A 21,839-nucleotide genomic window follows, 5' to 3' on the forward strand; every position below is an offset into this window, starting at 1 on the left:
TCTCCTCATTCCGAGTACCATCCTGCCATTGTTCCCACCTGTTTGTACCAGCAATCATTCTTGCTACTTTCATGTCTGTTACTTCTAACTTATGAATAAGATACCCTGAGTCCACCCAGCTTTCGCTCCCGTAAAGCAAAGTTGGTCTGAAAACAGACCGATGTAAAGATAGTTTCGTCTGGGAGCTCACTTTCTTCTTACAGAATACTGTTAATCGCAGCTGCGAGCTCACTGCATTAGCTTTACGACACCTTGATTCAATCTCACTTATTATATTACCATCCTGGGAGAACACACAACCTAAATACTTGAAATTATCGACCTGTTCTAGCTTTGTATCACCAATCTGATATTCAGTTCTGTTGAATTTCTTACCTACTGACATCAATTTAGTCTTTGAGAGGCTAATTTTCATACCATACTCATTGCACCTATTTTCTAGTTCCCAGATATTAGACTGTAGGCTTTCGGCACAATCTGCCATTAGGACCAAATCGTCAGCATAGGCTAGACTGCTTACTACATTTCCACCTAAGTGAATCCCTCCCTGCCATTTTATACCTTTCAGCAGATGATCCATGTAAACTACGAACAGCAAAGGTGAAAGATTACAGCCTTGTCTAACCCCTGTAAGTACCCTGAACCAAGAACTCATTCTACCATCAATTCTCATCGAAGCCCAATTGTCAACATAAATGACTTTGATTGCTTTTAATAATCTGCCTTTAATTCCATAGTCCCCAGTATAGTGAACATCTTTTCCCTCGGTACCCTGTCATAAGCTTTCTCTAAATCTACAAAACATAACCTATTCCTCTCGTAGCAGTTTTCAATTACCTGGCGCATACTGAAAATCTGATCCTGACAGCCTCTCTGTGGTCTGAAACCACACTGGTTTTCATCCAACTTCCTCTCAACGACTGATCGCACCCTCCCTTCCAAGATGCCAGTGAATACTTTGCTTGGTATACTAATCAATGAGATACCTCGATAGTTGTTGCAATCCTTCCTGTTCCCTTGCTTATAGATAGGTGCAATTACTGCTTTTGCCCAAACTGAAGGTACCTTACCAACACTCCATGCTAATTTTACTACTCTATGAAGCCATTTCATCCCTGCCTTCCCACTATACTTCACGATTTCAGGTCTAATTTCATCTATTCCTGCTGCCTTATGACAATGGAGTTTATTGACCATCCTTTCCACTTCCTCAAGCATAATTTCACCAACATCATTTTCCTCCTCCCCATTTGCTTGGCTGTTCACAACACCACCAGGGTGATTTCCTTTTACATTGAGAAGATGTTCAAAATATTCCCTCCACCTCTCCAGTGATTCCCTGGGATCTATTATGAGTTCACCTGAATTACTGAAAACACTGTTCATTTCCTTTTTCCCTCCCTTCCTAAGATTCTTTATTACTGTCCAGAAAGGTTTCCCTGCTGCTTGGCCAAGCCTTTCCAAGTTGTTACCAAAATCTTCCCAGGACTTCTTTTTGGATTCAACAACTATTTGTTTCGCTCTGTTTCTTTCATCTACGTACAACTCCCTGTCTGCCTCGGCCCTTGTTTGGAGCCATTTTTGATAAGCCTTCTTTTTACGTTTACAAGCTGCTCTCACTTCATCATTCCACCAAGATGTTCGCCTTTTCCCATCTTTACACACAGTTGTTCCTAGGCATTCCCTTGCTGTTTCTACTACAGCATCCCTGTATGCCACCCATTCACTTTCTATATCCTGAAACTGCTTACTATCTACTGTTCGAAACTTCTCACTAATCATATCCATGTACTTCCGTCTAATTTGCTCGTCCTGGAGATTTTCTACCCTTATTCGTTTGCAGACAGATTTCACTTTCTCTACCCTAGGCCTAGAGATACTTAGTTCACTACAGGTCAGATAGTGGTCTGGATCATCGAAAAACCCGCGGAAAACTCGTACATTCCTAACAGATTTCCTGAATTCGAAGTCTGTTAAGATATAGTCTATTATGGATCTGGTACCCCTAGCCTCCCATGTGTAGCGGTGAATAGCCTTATGCTTGAAGAATGTATTCGTAACAGCTAAACCCATACTAGCACAGAAGTCCAGCAAACGCTTCCCATTCCCATTAGCTTCCATATCTTCCCCACATTTACCAATCACCCTTTCGTATCCTTCAGTTCTATTCCCAACTCTCGCATTGAAATCGCCCATTAGCACTATTCTATCCTTGCTGTTGACCCTGACCACGATGTCACTCAATGCTTCATAAAACTTGTCAGCTTCATCCTCATTCGCACCCTCACATGGTGAATACACGGACACAATTCTAGTCCTAATTCCTCCAACTGACAAATCTACCCACATCATTCGCTCATTTATGTGCCTAACAGAAACTATGTTGCGTGCAATGGTATTCCTGATAAAGAGCCCTACCCCAGACTCTGCCCTTCCCTTTCTAACACCCGTCAAGTACATTTTATAATCTCCTATATCTTCCTCGTTATCTCCCCTTACCCGAATATCACTTACTCCTAGCACATCCAGATGCTTCCCCTTGGCTGACTCAGCCAGTTCTACTTTCTTTCTTCCATAAGCCCCATTAATATTGATAGCTCCCCATCGAATTCCATTTCGTTCGCCAAGTTGTTTTCAAGGAGTCCCTCGCCTGTCAAATGGGGGTGGGACTCCGTTACTCCCATAGATCCGAGGCTTGCTTAAAATGTTCTGAGCTCGGTAGATTCATGAAGCAGGATGCTACCCTACTTACACATAGTCCAAGTGAGGATCTCTCCTCTAACGGGTTATGGACCACCGGTGGATTGTATAGTCCTAGCTGCCTGAGCACAAGGAGGGCCAGGACTCAGAATATGTCCGAGATGCCCATTCCATAGTAACTGGTATCCCGACTCTCAGGACCACTTACTAGGCCACTCAGCCGTTGCCCATGGTTCACGAACTAGGACGTGACTACAGTAACCCACAAACATGAACCTGGCCAATAGAAAATTTTGTATATTTATTTTCCAGCCAATCTTATATGTATTTAATTGCCCAATAAGAATTGTGGGTGTGTCGGGCCTTAGCCCAGAGTTTTCTGGATCTTTCCTCTCGGGTAAAAAATCTGGCACATTTTTCGACCAGGGGGTCTTATTTATCCCTCCAGTCTAGTGTGTGTGTTTATAAAGGAGGCGCATAGGCTCGTCCATTGCAGAGTAATCCAGCAGCTCAAGGTAATGGCAGTCCTATCTAAGTGATAGTCTTTGAAAGCTAGCTCAAGGGGAAGGTTTCCAATCTTTACTAATGTAACTTAAATTTCCTAAAATGTAACTTTCAAACAAGTCAATAGAACATAGCCAAAATCAGGGAATAGAGAGTGTGATACCCTCTCACGTTCCCTATCAACTTGATTTTGAGGTGACTATGACTTTGTAACCTGTTTCAGTTTGAAATCTTTTTAATTTAAATATTCTCTCCATCTAGTCACCTCAGTAGTTTAGGCTTAGCCTCTGTAACTTTGGGCCAGAAGCCCAAATAGGGTTTTAATCTTTTAATTGCGAATTTCAAGGAGTGCAAGTGTCTGCCTCCATATCATTTTGATTTTTGGGCCAGTAACTTTAATCTGTTGTTTTCTACATAGGCCCAGTAGAATGGGTATTCAATACCCCTGTAAAATTCAATTTCATTCTTTTATGTTAACAGGTTAGACTGTTGAGTGTCTAAGGCGGTGAACATTGTTTGAATTGTAAAATGTAGTTTGTGCCTTTGATAGGCCTGGACCCTTCTGGAGCTAGGTTTCCAAGTGTAAAATTTTAATAGAGCAAAGATGCTCCTTCTCTGTATCGGTTAAATGGTGCCTTTGGAAGGCCGGTGTGGTATAATGTTTGGAGAGAAGTCTCCTACGATAATATTTGTGGATGGTTATGAATTTCATGTTTTTGGTCCGTATTGAACTGAGAATAATATATAAGTAATAATAATAACAACGTAAACGTTTCCACCTTTTCAATAGTACAATATATTCACAAAATTACAAATTACACGGTACTAGTTTCGACCCATCTAGGGGTCATCATCAGCCGTATTGGAGCAAAGATCATTTGTGGCGAAATCCTAAGAAAATGTTATTTTAAAGAATAACAAGTGAAATGAGATGTTATGGTAATGTATTATTAACTATTAAATGTATTATGTATTATTAACTATTACCATAACATCTCATTTCACTTGTTATTCTTTAAAATAACATTTTCTTAGGATTTCGCCACAAATGATCTTTGCTCCAATACGGCTGATGATGACCCCTAGATGGGTCGAAACTAGTACCGTGTAATTTGTAATTTTGTGAATATATTGTAGTATTGAAAAGGTGGAAACGTTTACGTTGTTATTATTATTACTTATATATAATATTTGTGGAGCAAAAGGGGCTCTTGAAACATTGTATATTTTGAATACTCTGTAAAAGAAATTGGGAGGTTCGTCTCTTTATCTGTTTTTTTGAAACGAGCCACAGCACTCATGGAGAATGTATAATTAGGGAGCTTCAAGCTCAAGGTTGTTGTTGTTATTCGATATTCTAAAATTGTTACCCTATCCTATGAACTTTTGTACCTGAATTATAACGTTTGTCTTTGAAAAAACCAAAAGATAACTGAGAAAAGGAATATAATACTAATTTTAAAGTTTTCAATTATTCTTTTGACTGTCTTAGATAGACCCATTCTTTCCCGCACCTTCATTCACCTCTGTCTACCACGGTATTCCCGGAACAATTATTATTATTTCATCCAGGAGAAGGAAGTGGAATAGAGTGCAGAAATACACAGGAGGAATGGACAGGCAGCAGCACCATTTGCATTACTCAGGTGGTGCTTGTAGAAGAAGGCTTAAGAACATTATCTGTCTCTTTCCTACACAGATTCTACCAGCCCTGCTGTAAGGTTCCCTTTTGAAAAGAGACCTTCAAAATCTGGAGGTCTTCTACAGGAGATTCAGTTCCTCTGCATTACTTTCCATGACCAAATAAGCAATTAAACCATGCAGAAATAATGTGATCACCAGCCAACTCTAGGACAAGAGATCCAGATGAGGAGACTTAGGTGCTTTGGTCATGTCTGCTGCATGGATGAGAACAGGATACCAGAAAACCTTCTTTGGCTGCAGTGGGTGGTATGATGGAAGGTTCAGATGACAGCACCCAAGATGTGCTGGACCCACCAGATTGAGTGTGAACTGAGAAACCTGACACTTAATGTGACTCAAGCCTAAACCACAGCTACAGACTGAAAAATCTGGATGGTTTAATTGCTCATAAGGTCTTGGAAAGTAACGCAGAGAAACTGATGGAAGCATTATTAATGAAGTCTAAAAACCAACGTCAGGTCCATTTGGGAGCATTGCTTGCACCACTATATATGATGGCGTGTGGCCGCTGAAGAGGCCTGGTGCAGGTCTTTCAAGTTGGTGCCATATAGACAACCTTTGAGGATCTGGCCGTACCTATGATGAATTCTAATTCTAATGATGACAGCACACACACCTAGCTCTTGAACTATCGAAATTAACCAATGAAGGTTAAAATCCCTGACCTGGCTGGGAATCAAACACAGGACCCACAGGACCAAAAGCCAGCACGCTAATCGTTTAGCCATGGAGCTGGACACTAGCACCACATAAAATGGTCTTATGCATCTCTGGAGGTAAGATTTGAACACCTCATATCATTGTTCAGTCTTTCATGCTATCTCATCTTGGGATGCCTTCTCAGTCCACTGACTGGTATTGTCAACACAATTTTCACTGATTTTTTTCAGAGACTTATCATTGTTGCACAGAACATGACTATATCATATCAGTCTTGAGTCTTGCATCTTCTCATCGATTGTAGTGACACCAAACATTTTGCAATATATTGTGTTTGTTCTTCACTTATCTATCTTGTTATTCCAAGGGACCATCTCAGCATTTTCATTTGCATGGTATGGAGAGCCTGCTCATGTTTCCTCATCACTGGCCACCCCTCTGAGCCATACAGAACCACCGTCAATCAATCAATCAATCAATCAATCAATCAATCAATCAATCAATCAATCAATCAATCAATCAATCAATCAATCAATCAATCAATCGATCAATCAACCAATCAATCAATCACCAATGATCTGCATTTAGGGCAGTCACCCAGGTTCCCTATTTATAATTTACCTAGTTTTTTTCTTAAATAATTGCAAATAATTTGGAATTTTATTGAACATTTCCCTTGGTAAATTATTCCAATCCATAACTCCTCTTCCTATAAACTAATATTTGCCCCAATTTGCCCTCTTGAATTCCAACTTTATCTTCGCATGGTGATCTTTCCTCCTTTTAAAAACACCACTCAAACTTATTCGTCTACTGATGTCATTCCACGCCATCTCTCCACTGACAGCTCGGAACATATCACTTTATCGAGCAGTTCGTCTCCTTTCTCCCAAATTTTCCCAGCCCAAACTTTGCAACATTTTTGTAATGCTACTCTTTTTAGGCATAGATATCAAGGATAATTTAATAAAAAACCACCTATTCAATACTTTCCACGTTTAATGTGGTTATTATCCACATGATTTTATGTAGACTTATTTAGGTCAGGTACATGTTTCACCCATTATTTTGGGCATCTTCAGCCTGTATACAACCTTTAGGTCAAGGTTTGGGACCTTTTTAACCAATATAAACATACCAATATATACACTATATACATATATACATTATATACAATATATACAAACATTAATGAACTCTTAAGATGGGTAAGGTAAGTTAATACAGTTAAGTTTTTTGGTCCTAATCTAATATGAAAAATGTCCAAAAGTAAAATGGATCTTCTTTTTTGGTAAAGAGGATTACATATCAGGGTTTATGTGACCCCTATATCATATCATGTTCTTAACGTACCGTGTCTGTTGACAGGATGTGTCGTCAACAATAAGTGGAGATTTGAACTGATTGTTGATTGTAGGTTGGTCAAGATTGAAAATATAAATTTAAATTAAATGTGTTTTAACTTGGCAGTTCTATTCTGGTTAACTTAAAATGTTCAAAAATAAAATGAAATGGATCTACTTTTTTATCATAAGTCTTGAGAAAGGGTGATATTAAAACTGGGGCTTATTTGACCCACGATTTTCATTTCAGTTTTAGGCTGCTGCTTAACTGAGAAGGAACATCCTAGACACTTGATACAGTCTTGTATGAATATTGTTCCCGCTGATGTGTTGCTTGGTCTTTGGGAGGGATCTTAAGAATATTTGTTCAATTAATACTAGATGGACCTGTCTGTTCCGGCAGCGCCTGTCTTATCAACATTTCTACTCCTGGTGTTGTACTGGTGCTACTCTTGTAATGCTACTCTTTTGTCGGAAATCACCCAGAACAAATCAAGCTGGTTTTCTTTGGATTGTTTTCTAGTTCTCAAATCAAGTAATTCTGGTGAGGGTCCCATTCACTGGAACCATACTCTATTTGGGGTCTTACCAGAGACTTGTTTGCCCCCTCCTTTACAGCCTTACTATAACCCCTAAATACCCTCATAACTATGTACAGAGATCTGTACCCTATTTCCACAATCCCCTTTATGAGATTAACCCAATGAAGATCTTCCCTTATATTAACACCTAGTGATTCCCAAAAGGAACTTTCACTCCATCAATGCAGTAATTAACCCCTTAACTGGGTACTAAATTCTCCACATGTGTGACCTGCCCTGGGTGTATTGTTTCCCATTTAGTATTATTTAAATATTTCCAGCATAAATGTGTACAGTACACAATTAGTTTAATGTGATATAATAGTGATTATTATACTTCAATAATGGGTTAATACTCACTTCACTACGTAGGCTACTGAGGGACGTGAAGTTCCCATGCCAATCTCGCAATCCTCTTCCGTCCTTTTCGATCCTGAGCCTGCTCTTCCCAATTATCAGTTTGGAGGGTCCGGTATACCTTGTTGATCTTCTTCTTCCAGGTGCTTTCGGGTCTTCCTGAAGATCTTTTCCCATTAAGAGATCCCTTGTATCGATCTACTGGTGCTCTGTTATCCTGCATCCTCAGTATCTGCTTTAAGCTCTTGGAACGGCTTATCTACATTAGAATAAGTCCTCTAATTTTTGAAATCATTCCAATCGAACAGGCTGGTTTTAGACCTCAATGTAGTTGTGAAGGTCAGGTGCTTGCTCTGACAACACATACTGAGACAGGTTTTGAAAAGCAATTAAAGAGTGGAGCAGTGTTTATTGATCTAACAGCTGCATACGATACAGTGTGGAGATAATTTATTGTGTATAAGTTATTTAAACTGACAAAGTGTAGTCAAATGTTGCATCTGATTAACAATATGCTCTCAAATAGAGTTATCCAGGTAGTCATGCATACAAATCACAGCAAAATAAAGGTACTTAACAATGGTCTACCTCAAGGGTCTGTTCTCTCTCCATTACTGTTTAACCTGTTTATTGCAGACATACCTGTCACGAGCTTTCGTCAATTTGCTTATGCCGACGATCTGGCAATAATTAGTCAGCATGTGGATGCTAATATGATAGAGAGAACTTTAAATGCAGACCTGGATGTTCTGTGCACATACTTCAAAACGTAGTGCTTGAAACCAAGCCCTAGTAAAACAGAAACCTGCTTCTTCCATCTAAATAACCAGCAAGCGAACATCACCTTGAAAGTGTCACTTAATGGAAGTCTTCTCCCTCACAATGCCAACCCCAAATATCTTGGGGTTGCGCTCGACCGAACACTATCATACAGGAAACATCTAACCAACCTAGCAGCCAAATTAAGGTTACAGAACAACATCATCCACAAACTAGCTGGCTCCACAAGGGGAGCTTCTGCATCTACTTTACGTACTTCAGCTATGGCGTTGGTGCTTTCCACAGCTGAGTACTGTTCTTCAGTTTGGATCAACAGCTCTCATGCTAAAAAGGTGGACACGGTCCTGAATGAAACAATGTGTGTCATAAGTGGCACAGTAAAATCTACTCCTCTTTTCTGGTTGCCAGTGCTCAGCCACATAGAACCTCCTAGAATTAGAAGATTGAATAACTTGGTCAGAGAATACAACAAGATATTAACCAATCCTGATCTTCCCATCCATGAAGATGTTAAAGTCAGATTCAGCCGCCTCAAATCAAGACCACCTCCTATTCAAACAGCACAGGAACTTGTTAGTAGGGATTTCAATCCAAAAACTGATTGGCAACAAGAGTGGAACAGCGTAGCTCCGTCTCAATGGCAGACACTGTTCAATTATAAGAATCTTCCAGCTGGCTTTGATTTGCCCCGTAAGACATGGGTAGCCCTCAACAGAGTCCGTACTAACCACGCAAGATGTGGATCAATGATGTTTAAATGGGGTATGAGATCTTCTCGAGACTGTGACTGTGGTGCAGTTAAGCAGACTATCAAACATATTGTCACCGAATGCAATGGAAGGGCATTTGCTGAATCCATCCAGGACTTTGTGGTGGCTTCTGCTGAGGCCATACATTGGCTTGGGAATTTAGATCTAACTCTTTGAACCCTTTTGCTTGCATGATTGTTTTCAATGTTATAATGTGAATATCTTGTAATTTTGTATTTAATAGTTTGTGCTTACCGTTCATGTATATTTAATCTTTGTATTGTTTTGTGTAAGTTACCATACGCTAATAATAAGTATATGTCCAGCCCAGTGCAATCTGTTGGATTCTATCACACCCATTATAGTCTGTTGTTGAAAGAGGGTGTAAATCTCATAATTAGATCTTTTCTGCTAGCTTTGAGAGATAGGATTGAACCATATGCCAAATATTTTTCTATAAACTTTATTCTCAAAGACATGCAACTGCTGCTACTCTTTCATGGTTATACTCCATGTCTTGGAACCATACAGAAGTACTAGTCGAATGATTGTATTGTAGATAATCATTTTTGCATTCCTTGTTAAAAACTTGGAGCCTAGAGTAAAATGCCTTATTTGCATTCTTAATTCTAGCTTGGTATTCCTGTTGTCTTTGTTTTGTTCATCGATTAATACACCAAGGAATTTAAACTCCTCTACTCATTTAAGTATATATTTCCCAATCTTCAAATGCAATCTGTCAACCTCCTCATGATTTGGTGTCTGTACAACCATGTAATGTGTCTTTTTATCATTTACCTGTAAGAATAATGGGTTAATAACATTATTTATGTTATTTATATAGTTATGTATCCAGATGATTACAGGATTTGTAGAATGTTATGTCTGTGATTTAGACAGAAACAAGATCACCTACAAACACGATGAAGTATTCTTGGACACGATGTACATGACTAAAAACGATATATTTATCATATTTACCACTGTAAAATGAAATCTAGGTCATAGGGTAACATTAGCAATGAACCGAGCCAGCTGTCACATTCTGAAAGTCTTACTTTTTATCTGGTTCGCCTGGAATCACTTCACATTCACTTTAAGAATCATGTTTACTGCCCTCTTCAGTATATAACCACTCATCATCACCTGATAAGGGAAATGCCTCATCATCCCCTATGCTTCTATAACTGCACAATCAAGCTGATCTGCTTTACGTTTGGAAACCGTGCTGCTCGACATAAAGAGCTGTGCGGGAGCAAGATGCCAAATCAAATACATATCAACTAATATGGTAGACTCCATGGCGACATCATATGCTGTCACCCCTAAGAGAAATATGCAAAAAAAAAATTACGATCGCCTTATGCCATCATACCAACCATAGAAGCCAAGCGTGAAAATGTCTAAAGACATCATACCCATTTAATGAGTTAAAACTGAGAGAACTTTTCGTATTGGTGAAATGCACAACCTGACTTTTAACCCTGTTTATCACTATACCATTGCCTGCTGTCCATCTCACAACATTGTCGAGGTATTTTTGCATTCGTTCACACCTTAGTTTTGAGAGGAAGAGGTACTGTATTTTCTGTCACATACTACTCCAGTGACCTGCTGTCATTTCATCCAGACAGCATTTGCTTGTGTCATAGTCAACATTGACACCTGACCCCCAGGTATCTATATCTGATTACTTTGTTCAGTTTAATTCTATCAATCATAAGTCAGTTTAATTCTATCAATCATAAGTGGACCACTGGTTTGGTTACAACACTAGATATTCTGTTTTACTGACATTGACTCTCATTCTATACCTTTCAAGTTGTACCTCCCATCGTTGGGCCAAGCATTCTAGGTCATACCAAGTGTTACTGGCTATCATGACATTATCAGCAAACAACATTGTCCAAGGTGGTGTGTATGTAGGTCTCTAGTCATTTCTGCACAGGCAATGAAGGCCCTTGGAGGGGTGGAAGATAATGACTTCCACTATTTGTAACCTCGGAACTGGACGGGGTAGAGTGGTTAGCTCTATGTCTGGCCATCTTTACCCCAGGAATTAACTGCTACTCATTTTTGGTTTAGGCCGAGTGAACCTCAGGGTCATATACACCTCCAGAAATGGAAATCTTGTTTCTTAAATTTTCGACTTCCTGAAAAGGAATCAAACCCACGCCCTTCCACGTGAACTCAGCATGCCTTTACCATCTCAGCCAGGCAGCCCCTTATAGTATCCATACATAGAGCAAAGAGCAGTCAGTGGTTAGAGGGCAGGAAACGTCAACATGGATGGGAAAACGCTGTGAGCATCCACTAGTGCAGCAAATAGAACTTGTAAGATCACAATAGAAAAGCTTGATTCAGTTAATGTAGGCTTCAAGCACAATGTGTAACCTTAAGGATAGCCATATGAGATCCTGTGGGATTCAATAAAAAGCTTTCTCGAGGTCTAGGAATGCAATAAGGATGATCTGTTTCATTTCATGATATTTTTCAATCAAATGGCAAACAGCCTGTATAGCATCTGTTGTCCCAATGGTTTCGAGGAATTCTCATTGGTTTGGTAAAAAATCAACAATTTGAAACAAAAATGAGCAGCGGATTATTTTCAAAGTTCAGAGAGCAGTAGGCATTATGCTACGCCTTTTAACTCACTTAGTACTATTGGAAACTTTTCTCTTCCAGCCCTCCTTGAACCTTCATATTAGTTTACAATAGATAGATTTATCAATGTCTACAAAATCCAGAATTAACAAAGGCTCAGCAGTCTTTCAGCACTTGCGACCCCTTTGGTCCACTTCATCTGCTGATAAAGAGACGAAAGTCAAACTTTATAAAACACTCGTCATGCCAACAGCAATCTACACGAGTGAAACACAGAAAATTACAGCGCAGACACCATGGAAACACAACATGTTCCACCCATGTTGCTTACACAAAATTTTGGGTGCCATTTGGAATGACCAAGTCACCAGTGAGGACATTTTGCAGCACAGTGACCCCAGGAAATTACAAGGTATTGTGGCAGGTGGGAGCCACCAGGAGAGAGGCGGAAGCCGATCAAACATGGTGCCAAACGTTCAAAGAAGACCTACCAACAGTTAACATCAGGTGGGACGATATTGAAAACACATCTTTGAAAAGGACTCATTGACAGAAGGTTGCTGCTCCATGGGTCACGTTGAAGGAATCAATTTTTAAAACGGAATTAAAATAACACATTAAAACTGCTGTTACTGAATTATGCCAATGTCCTTATAATAAACAAGTATTCTTGAGTTTTGAATTGATCTTGGAGCTCATAATTCTTTGTTCATGCGTGTTGTGGACCCATTTGATTAAAAAATTATGCCTTAACAAATAAAATGTACGAGTAACAGTTTATATTTAAAGTAATAAACTTCATGGTTGGGTTCCGTATTGAGTTAAGATTTAACTTAAAATGAATACAAGATTTATTGCTCCACCTTCTCAATACTTAAAATCATATAACGTTTAAAAGAACATTACAATATGATAGTGTCAGGTACTAGTTTTGGTCCATTTTCTGGACCACCATCAGCCTAGCCGAAATTCCAAGTAAAAGACATAAACTAAATTAATATAGATGAACAAGAGGACGGATGGTAGTGGAATGACATACAAGTAAAAACCTTATACATAAGTTGCAATAAATATGATCAGAATATGTTGAAATTAACAAATGAATAAAATAATTGTGATGTCGTTTAAAATTTCTTGATGCCAAAGTCTAGGTTGATGGTTGGACTCGTGTTGCACATTTAAATTCAAGTGAAGTCTTAGTTTTCTGGAAAGTTCTGGGGGCAAGTTCCACGATGGCACAGAGGGAATTGTCCAATATGACCAATATAGACTTGACGAACTGAGAAAGCTGGACTTGTTGCACTCCTTCCAATAGCTCGTTCCAAACAAGTGCAAGGTTCTTTGGGTTCCGACTGAATTGAGATTTCCTTTAAACACAGCATTTGCTTAAGCTACATAGAACAAGTCCAGCTTTCAGCAGTGGTATGAGGACAAGTGTTATCCTGTAGGAAAACACCCCCTTGAATACTGCAAATGAATGGCAGCACAACCGGTCTGACTTACAAATCCGCTGTCAAGGTTCTTGTGATAATGACGAGAGTGGTCCTGCTGTCAAAGTAAATTGCTTGCCAGACCATAACTCTTGGTGTAGGTTCAGTGTGTTGACACCACAAGCACCAACTGGCCTTCTTCTTACCAATTGATGACCATCACTGGTACGAAGACAGAAACAGCTCTTATCTGGGAACAGAACAGATCTCCACTCCACCTGCCAATGAGCTCTAGCTTGACACCAATGAAGTTGCAGATGGCACTGATTCGGAGTTAGAACATCTGGAATTTATTCATTTGACTATTTTTATTGGTCTTTTCCTGTTCTGTATTGAATTTTACATAATTCCACTACATTGAAAAACAGGAGATGATATGAGTCCACCTTGTCTATACTACTAAAAAAACTGTTTAAAACATATTTTCTAATCGTTTTGAGAACACAGTGCATTCTCTTCATCAGCAAAGAATATTTCTTAATAAACTTGAGGACTTGATCAAAGTCACATGCTACAACTTAACATAAATACCTTACAAATATAAATTTTAAAAAGCTGTTGTAGTGTAGTGAGAGTGACAGGACGTCTGGCTCAGAGCTGTCCCTCGAGCAATAGATTTGTTACAGTTCTCTGTGTCACTCTGGTGTCAAATGAAGCTTCATGGCTGCTGCAGATGCAGCACGATCCACCACAGCTTTGCGGCGAATTCGGCAGTCTTCCCCCTCCATAGTGGCACGAATGTGGCCAGAGCCCAGTTCATTATCCATTCTTTCGGTTCAGGATATCTGTATCATCCTCATCCAGCCCCTCATATTAGTTGATCTCAATTTTGCCTTCTCTGCTTTTCTGATAATCTACATTTCTGAAGTGTACATGGCAAACTCTCCACACACAGGTTTTAATGAACCATTCTCTTGTGATCAGTGGCACAGATTTGGATGTCAAAAGACTTCTCTTCATATTGAAGGCCCGCTTCCCTTGAGCAGTGTTGCCAACTTATATTTTCAAGATCCACTAAATACTACTAAAAATCCGCTAAACTTCCGCCAAGAAATCCGACCTCAAATAATCAGCAATAAAAATTAGCAATAATAATAATAATAATAATAATAATAATAATAATAATAAATATCTGCGCTCATCTGATCTGTGAGTTTCACCGGGATTAACCACCTGTCTGTGAGCCAGTGAGCTATAACTTGTAGGTGTTTTACTGCCGGGTGCAAACTAGGTGAATCCCCTACCTCAAGGGCCACACACAGAACAGGCCAGTTCGTTAACCACCACAAATTTATGATACCATGATCTCATAACATCAAATCCAAATAACATGTTTTCCTCATGTGACTGCTAGCTCCTGACAAGAAATACGGAATAGCTCAGAGACAGACTGGAGTACAAATTGAGAAAAAAAACGTAAAATGGATAAAACACTAAATTTCGCTATAATAAATCGAGAATTCTGCCAAAAAATCCGCTGTCCGCTAAATGATATATTTCTCCGCTGACAGTCTTCTAATTCCGCCAAATTTAGCGGAAAATCCGCTAAGTTGGCAACACTGCCCTTGAGCTATCCTAGCTGCAACATCCTTTTGACACCTGTCATCCAATGTTATCAAGCTACTAAGGTAACAAAATGATTTAACTTGTTGGAACTTCCTTCCTTCAAACTCCCATCTCATGTGTACATTCCATGAATTAATTTGTTTTCCAGTTATGTTCAGTTTGCAGATGCACATGAATTTACAGTTCATTAGCTCTACACTGTTTTGCAGGTCACCCTCCCTTTCTGCAATAAGGGTTAAGTCATCAGCAAATCTTAAGGTGGTGAATAACTGTTTATTTTGATGCCATGTGCATTAGTTTACATTAATTCCTTTATGGCCTCTTTTATGTAGAGGTTGAATAAGAAGGGTGAAAGACCACAACTTTGCCACACTCTTTTGGATATCTTAGCTTCTGATCCCTCCTTTCCAATGACTGCTGTCTGATTTCTATACAGTTTATTTGTTCATTTATTTATATATTTATTTATTTCACCACAGAAACACCCAATAGTGATTACATCCCTCCAGATAGGGTTGGCGTCCGGAAGGGCATCCAGCCGTAAAACAGGGCCAAATCCACACGTGTGACGCAGTTCGTACCCGCGACCCCACAGGTGTGGGAAAAGCAGTATGAAAAGGAGAAAAGAAGAAGATTTATTTATTTATTTATTTATTTATTTATTTATTTATTTATTTATTTATTTATTTATTTATTTATTTATTTATTTATTTATTTATTTATTTATTTATTTATTTTCTTGTATATTTTATTTTATTGTATTTTACGTGTTGTATTAAATACGGTTGGACCCACACTTACAACTAAATTTGTCCAATTTTGAATCCATGTACATTTTTAACAGATTTCCATTGTATTTGTGGTGAGTGTATTTTTAATATTGAAGCTATGTACATTTTAAACATAAACTCCCATTTCATGTGTTGATTGTATTTTATCTCAAATTTTTAATGTATCACTGTTTTTGTTATATGTCTTTCTTCTTCTTGTTATTTTAGCTGATTGTGACCTCTAGGCTAGTTCAAAACATGCCCTAGGTAGTTTTTCAAACAACTATTAACTTTCTAAACAGACCATTTATTAAATGGCAGAAGTGTACTGAACAGCTGGACTTTATATAACTAAATTCTTTTAGAATTTCATCTTAGATATTTGAAGTGAATACAGAACCAGAATGAAGTTCATTTCTTGAGTTCCAATAAATCAAAAGAAATATGTAGCAATATGATCTACATCCGACAATATGGCAGCTGATCCAGCGCACAACATTCCCATGCCGTGTTAAAAGGTAGCCTCACCTGTTAAGATCTACATCCAACAAAATGGTCACTGATTCCACACACTATTTTATGGCTATAATTATTCGCAATATATATATATTATGAGAAAAATTCTGCTGGAAACTTGCTTAAAACATGGCATCATTTGAACCTATTGTATAAGCGGTGATCAGAAAGTTTCTGTTCCATGGCCGTAAAGTCCTGAATTGGGAAGCCAATCAAGCAAAATTACCATGAGCATTGAGACATTCATCCCACCGATGAACCAGGTTGAAGATCCTCGTGTGGTAAAACACCGTGTCTTGCCGCATGAAGAAGTCCATAACCGCCGTCCAGTCAAAATCCATGGCTGTGACAATATGGAAGTTGCTGCGGTATGGGTAGTGCTGAGTAATGACATTCAGAGCATGACTAGTGCATCTGAGTGTTATGAAAGGTGCTGCTCATAGGGTCAGTCTTGCTGCAATAGTACTTTCTGACCCAGTGAGGAAAGCAATGGCAAACTACCTCACTCCTTATCTTGCCTAGTACGCCTCATTTTGGTGCTGCCATTGGTTTTTGTGTATTCCTTATAACCGCATAACCTTTGGTGGTGCTATTTGAGGATCCAACCAGCCTCTGAGCTGATGTCCTAACAGACAGACAAGAGAACGATTCTTTGAAGGAATGTTTCATGAAGAATGTGAACAAATCACAGACTGAAGGAATATCTTTAAAGGTATTATTGCAAAAAATCACTGAAAGTTCTTTTCTCAATTTCTCTTGGGAAATAATTGGACTGTAACTTGGTGGAAAAATATTTACTAAATTTGTTGAGAAAATTTTTCTGAACGTAGAAAACTTTTTCGGATCAATCATTTAGAAACTACTAAATATATGAGACTTTTGGAATTGGTCTTTCGTTTGGTTGATCACTATATCACACACTTCTATGGCATCTACAGTCAGATTTACACCAGAGCTGTATTTAGATCTTTTTGTTGTTGGAGGCAGTTGTTGTTGTTTTTGGAGGTAGTCCTACCCAGGGAGTGGCGGCCCTGCCTATGTGAGTCCCAGAGCACACTGACCCGGTGTGTAACATCTGGTAAGGGTCCCAGCTCAGGGTTGCGAGAGTGAAGACCTCAATGACTTCTACAGCAGAGAAGGTGGACTTCGGTACGGTGGAGATGGCGGAAGAGGCAGACCTGTATTCAGGGCTTAATATGAGTACAACCTGCTGCTTTGTAGGTTGAGGTGACTGGACACCAAAGGCTAAGGGAAAAAACCCTGAAAGAAAATCTCCATCTGTGTTAGGCTCAGGAAGTCAACAGAGGGATTACTGAAGAAGTTGCTCTCAAGAATAATTCGAGCCTTGGATGTAGGAATTCATGACAACATCAGTTTGTTGCGAATGACAGTTTACAGCCTGATGTTACACCAGCTACCCAAACCAAATGAAGACAAAGTATCAGAGTGGGAACATTAAATATCCTGACATTGACAAACAAAACTGAAGAGCTGGAGAGGAGTAAACTTCTGATCATGGGCCTGAGTGAAACAAAGTGGAAGAAAACTGGGAAAATTAATATCAGACTGGACCATAGTCTTTATTGGTCTGGAAATGAAGTAGAGTCTAAGAATGGAGTAGGATTTTTAGTACATTTAGACATAGATGCTTGTAGAGAAGTTGAGTTTGTTTGTGAAAGGATAATTAAGTTATCTGTGAACTTAGGAGCGAAACAGTACAATGTGGTCCAAGTCTATGCTCCACAGGTAGGATGCTCAAAAGAGAAAAAGGCCAACTTCCTTAATAACTTGGAAGAATACACTGAGTATGACAATCTAATTGTAATGGGTGATTTTAATTCACAAGTTGGCTCACAATGAACAGGATATGAATCCACATTGGGCACTCATGGAATGGGAAACAGAAATGAAGAGGGAGAATATATGCTAGATCTATGTATGAGCAACAACCTGATAGTGAGTAACACTTGGTTCAAGAAAAGGGACTCCCATAAAATCAATAGCTGGGATGATAAAATAGGTACAGTAATAGATTATATTCTGATAGATCAAAATGTATGAAAAAATGTCCGTGATGTCGAGGTCATTCCAAGCGAAGATGTTGGTGGAGACCATAGACTGTTGGTTGCAGTTATTGCAGAGAAAAGTCTGTAACAAAAGAGTCCCAAAAATAAAAACTTGGCGAATAACCGAGCCAAGTGTAAAGGAAGAATTCAGGGAAGGTGTCCACAGGTTGTTGCTGAGAGAAGAAATGAAATTGGTAGATGAAGAATGGGATACTCTAAAGAAGGTTGTGGTTGGTACAGCACAAAAAGTATGTAGACGACAGAGTCAAATAAGGAAACCTAAAGAAACTGCCTGGTAGAATGATGATATTAAAAAGGCTATCAATGACAGAAACCATGCAAGAAGATCCTTATATCAAGCAAGAACGTGGGGAGATCAACATGAAATAGAGGAGAAGCTGTAACTTTACAGAAAGAAAAAATTACAGGTCAAACAGTTGGTTGTAGCTGAAAAGCAGAAATTCAGGGAAGATCTGGCTACCAAAATAATGCAGGATGGAAATAAAAAAACTGTTATACAGTATTGTTGAGAATAGAATAACTCAAAATGAATCTATCCAATCTGTAGAACTATCTAACGGAAAGGTGACTGGGGATAAAACCAAAATATTACAGGAGTTGCAAAGGCACTTTGAAACTTTGCTGAACTGTTATGAAAATGTCACTCCATTAGACGATGAACCTTATGATTTTGGCAGCACAAATACCACTAGTCTGACATGGTTGGAAGTAGAGACAGCAATATCTAAGCTAAAAAACAACACATCAACCGGATCAGATGAATTAAGTGTTGAGATGATCAAAGCACTAGGAGAGGTTGGACAACAATGGATGTACAGGGTACTAAGTAGAATCTGGAAAGAGACTGTAATACGCAATGACTAGAAGCAAGGAGTCATCATCCCATAGTTGGAAAAATAAAGATGATAGAAAGAAATGTACCAACAACAGAGGTATAACTCTGCTGTCACAGCCTCAAAATCTCCATCCTTGAGAGCAGGATTAGAAAATATATTGAACCTACACTTGAGGAGGAACAACATGGACTTAGACCTCACAGATCAACTATAGACCTCATTTTTGCCACCAGAATGCTCTATGAGAAGTACTGGGAGAAAGGTAAAACACTTATAACTGTTTTTTTTGGACATCGAGAACGCACATGACCATGTACCGCGCAGGCATATATGGGAATGTTTAAGATATAAGAAAGTGCCTGATGACATCATAGCACAGGTACAACGATTATATGATGAAACCAAGTTTTGTGTTCAGGTCCAGGATAGAAAGTCATGTTGGTTCAAAACGAAGAGTGGAGTCCAGCAAGGAAGTTGTCTTTCACCACTTCTCTTCATAATCATAATGGATGAGGGCCGATGACCTGCGATGTTAGGCCCCTTAAAACAACAACCATCATCATAATGGATTCAGTTTTGAAAGGAGTTAAAAGAAAGGATCCAACAACTAATGCCCTGGTTTTTGCTGATGATGTAATGGTATGGGGTGAGACAGAAGCGGAAGTACAAACTAGACTAGATCTCTCGCATGAAGCTTTTACAACCTTAGATCTCAAAATCATTAAAATGAAGACAGTTGGCTTGGTGATGAGTAGAAACTCTCCAACTGTTCATCTAAGAATTTATTATTATTATTATTATTATTATTATTATTATTATTATTATTATTATTATTATTATTATTATTATTATTATTATTATTATTTATTATTATGCCAGTCCTGTCCCACATTGCTCCACCAAGCCTGCGACATTCAAGAGCCCTTGTTCAAGAATATGATAAGATCATGTCCAATCCAACTCTACCTATCCACAGAGATGTTGCAGATCTCTGGAGGCAAAGGCTGAAATCCCGTAAGCCACCAATGAAAACAGCTAAGAATCTAATGGATGCTGGTTTCAATTTAAAAGAGGAATGGAAAGAGCAATGGATTCGTACAGCTCCGGAGTGGCCAAGCCTCTTTAATCCAAACCACGCCCCAGCTGGTTTCAGTTTGCCAAGAAGAACGTGGGCATCACTAAACAGGTTTCGCACTAATTGTGGAAGATAGATTCTTAGCTGTTTTCATTGGTGGCTTACGGGATTTCAGTCTTTGTCTCCAGAGATCTGCAACATCCCTGTGGATGCGTAGAGTTGGATTGGACATGATCTTATCATATTCTTGAAGAAGGGCTCTCGAACATCACAGGCTTTGGACATGATCTTATCATATTCTTGAAGAAGGGCTCTTGAACATCACAGGCTTGGTGGAGCAATGTGGGACAGGACTGGCAGCCAGAGCATTGCAGTAGGCTTCAGAGTACCAGAGATGATACGCATGGTTGTGTTAAGTTGTACATCGACTTTCTTCACATGGCAACTGTTAATCCATACTGAAGAGCAGTATTCAGCTGCAGAATACATGAGGCCAAGCGCAGTACGTTGTAATGTGTCCGCTGAAGTACCCCATGAAGTTTCACACAATTTAAATAGAATATTATTACGTGATCTTAACTTAGATCCGAGGTTTTCAAGATGCTTTCTATAAGTTAGGGTTCGGTCAAGCATTACCCAGAGGTACTTTGGATTAGGATTGTGCTTTAGCACTGAGCCATTGAAGCATACTTGGAGTTTTGTATTAGCCAACTTGTTGTGGAGATGGAAGCAAGCAGATTATGTCTTATTCATGCTGGGTTGTAGTCTCTAGTTTCGGAAGTAAGAGCTAAGAGTATTCAGGTCAGACGTCAAGATGGCCTCGGCATGGCTGAAATCTGGATGTTGAATGGCAATGGCTAGGTCGTCTGCATAAGAGAATTTTACTTATTTTGTCTCAGGAATATCCAATATGTAGGGATTGAATAGAAGAGGTGCCAATACTGATCCCTGGAGAAGGCCATTTTTTAGTTTCCTAAGACGACTAATGTCATCGTACATGACGACACGGAAGAGCCTTTCGGTTAGCATATTATTAATCAGTGTGGTTACATTTTTGCAAGGGATAACTCGCTGCAGCTTCAACATCAATCCTTGCCTCCACACAGTATCATATGCAGCCTTTAGATCTACAAAGACTGCAGATGTTTTAGTACCCCTTTGAAAACCAGCCTCAATGTGAGTTGTTAGTGCTAGCACCTGGTCAACATAGCTTCGGTTCTGCCTGAATCCAGCTTGCTCTACTGGGATCACTTCATTAATGGCCGAACTAATCCTATTGTACACAAGTCTCTCAAGGAGTTTATAGCAAACGCTCCGCAATGCTATTGGTCGGTAGCTATCGACTTGGTCTTCCGGTTTACCGGGTTTCAGAATTGCAATGATCTTGCTTACCGGGAATTTGTATGGCAGATGTCCAGATGATAAGATATTAGAGTATAATAGCCAACCAGAGCCTTGTGTTTGGACCACTATGTATCAGAAACTCAGGAAATATCCCAGCAGCTTTATCAGGTTTG

Source organism: Anabrus simplex, chromosome 12 (genome assembly GCF_040414725.1).
Source record: "Anabrus simplex isolate iqAnaSimp1 chromosome 12, ASM4041472v1, whole genome shotgun sequence".
Classification (NCBI taxonomy): domain Eukaryota; kingdom Metazoa; phylum Arthropoda; class Insecta; order Orthoptera; family Tettigoniidae; genus Anabrus; species Anabrus simplex.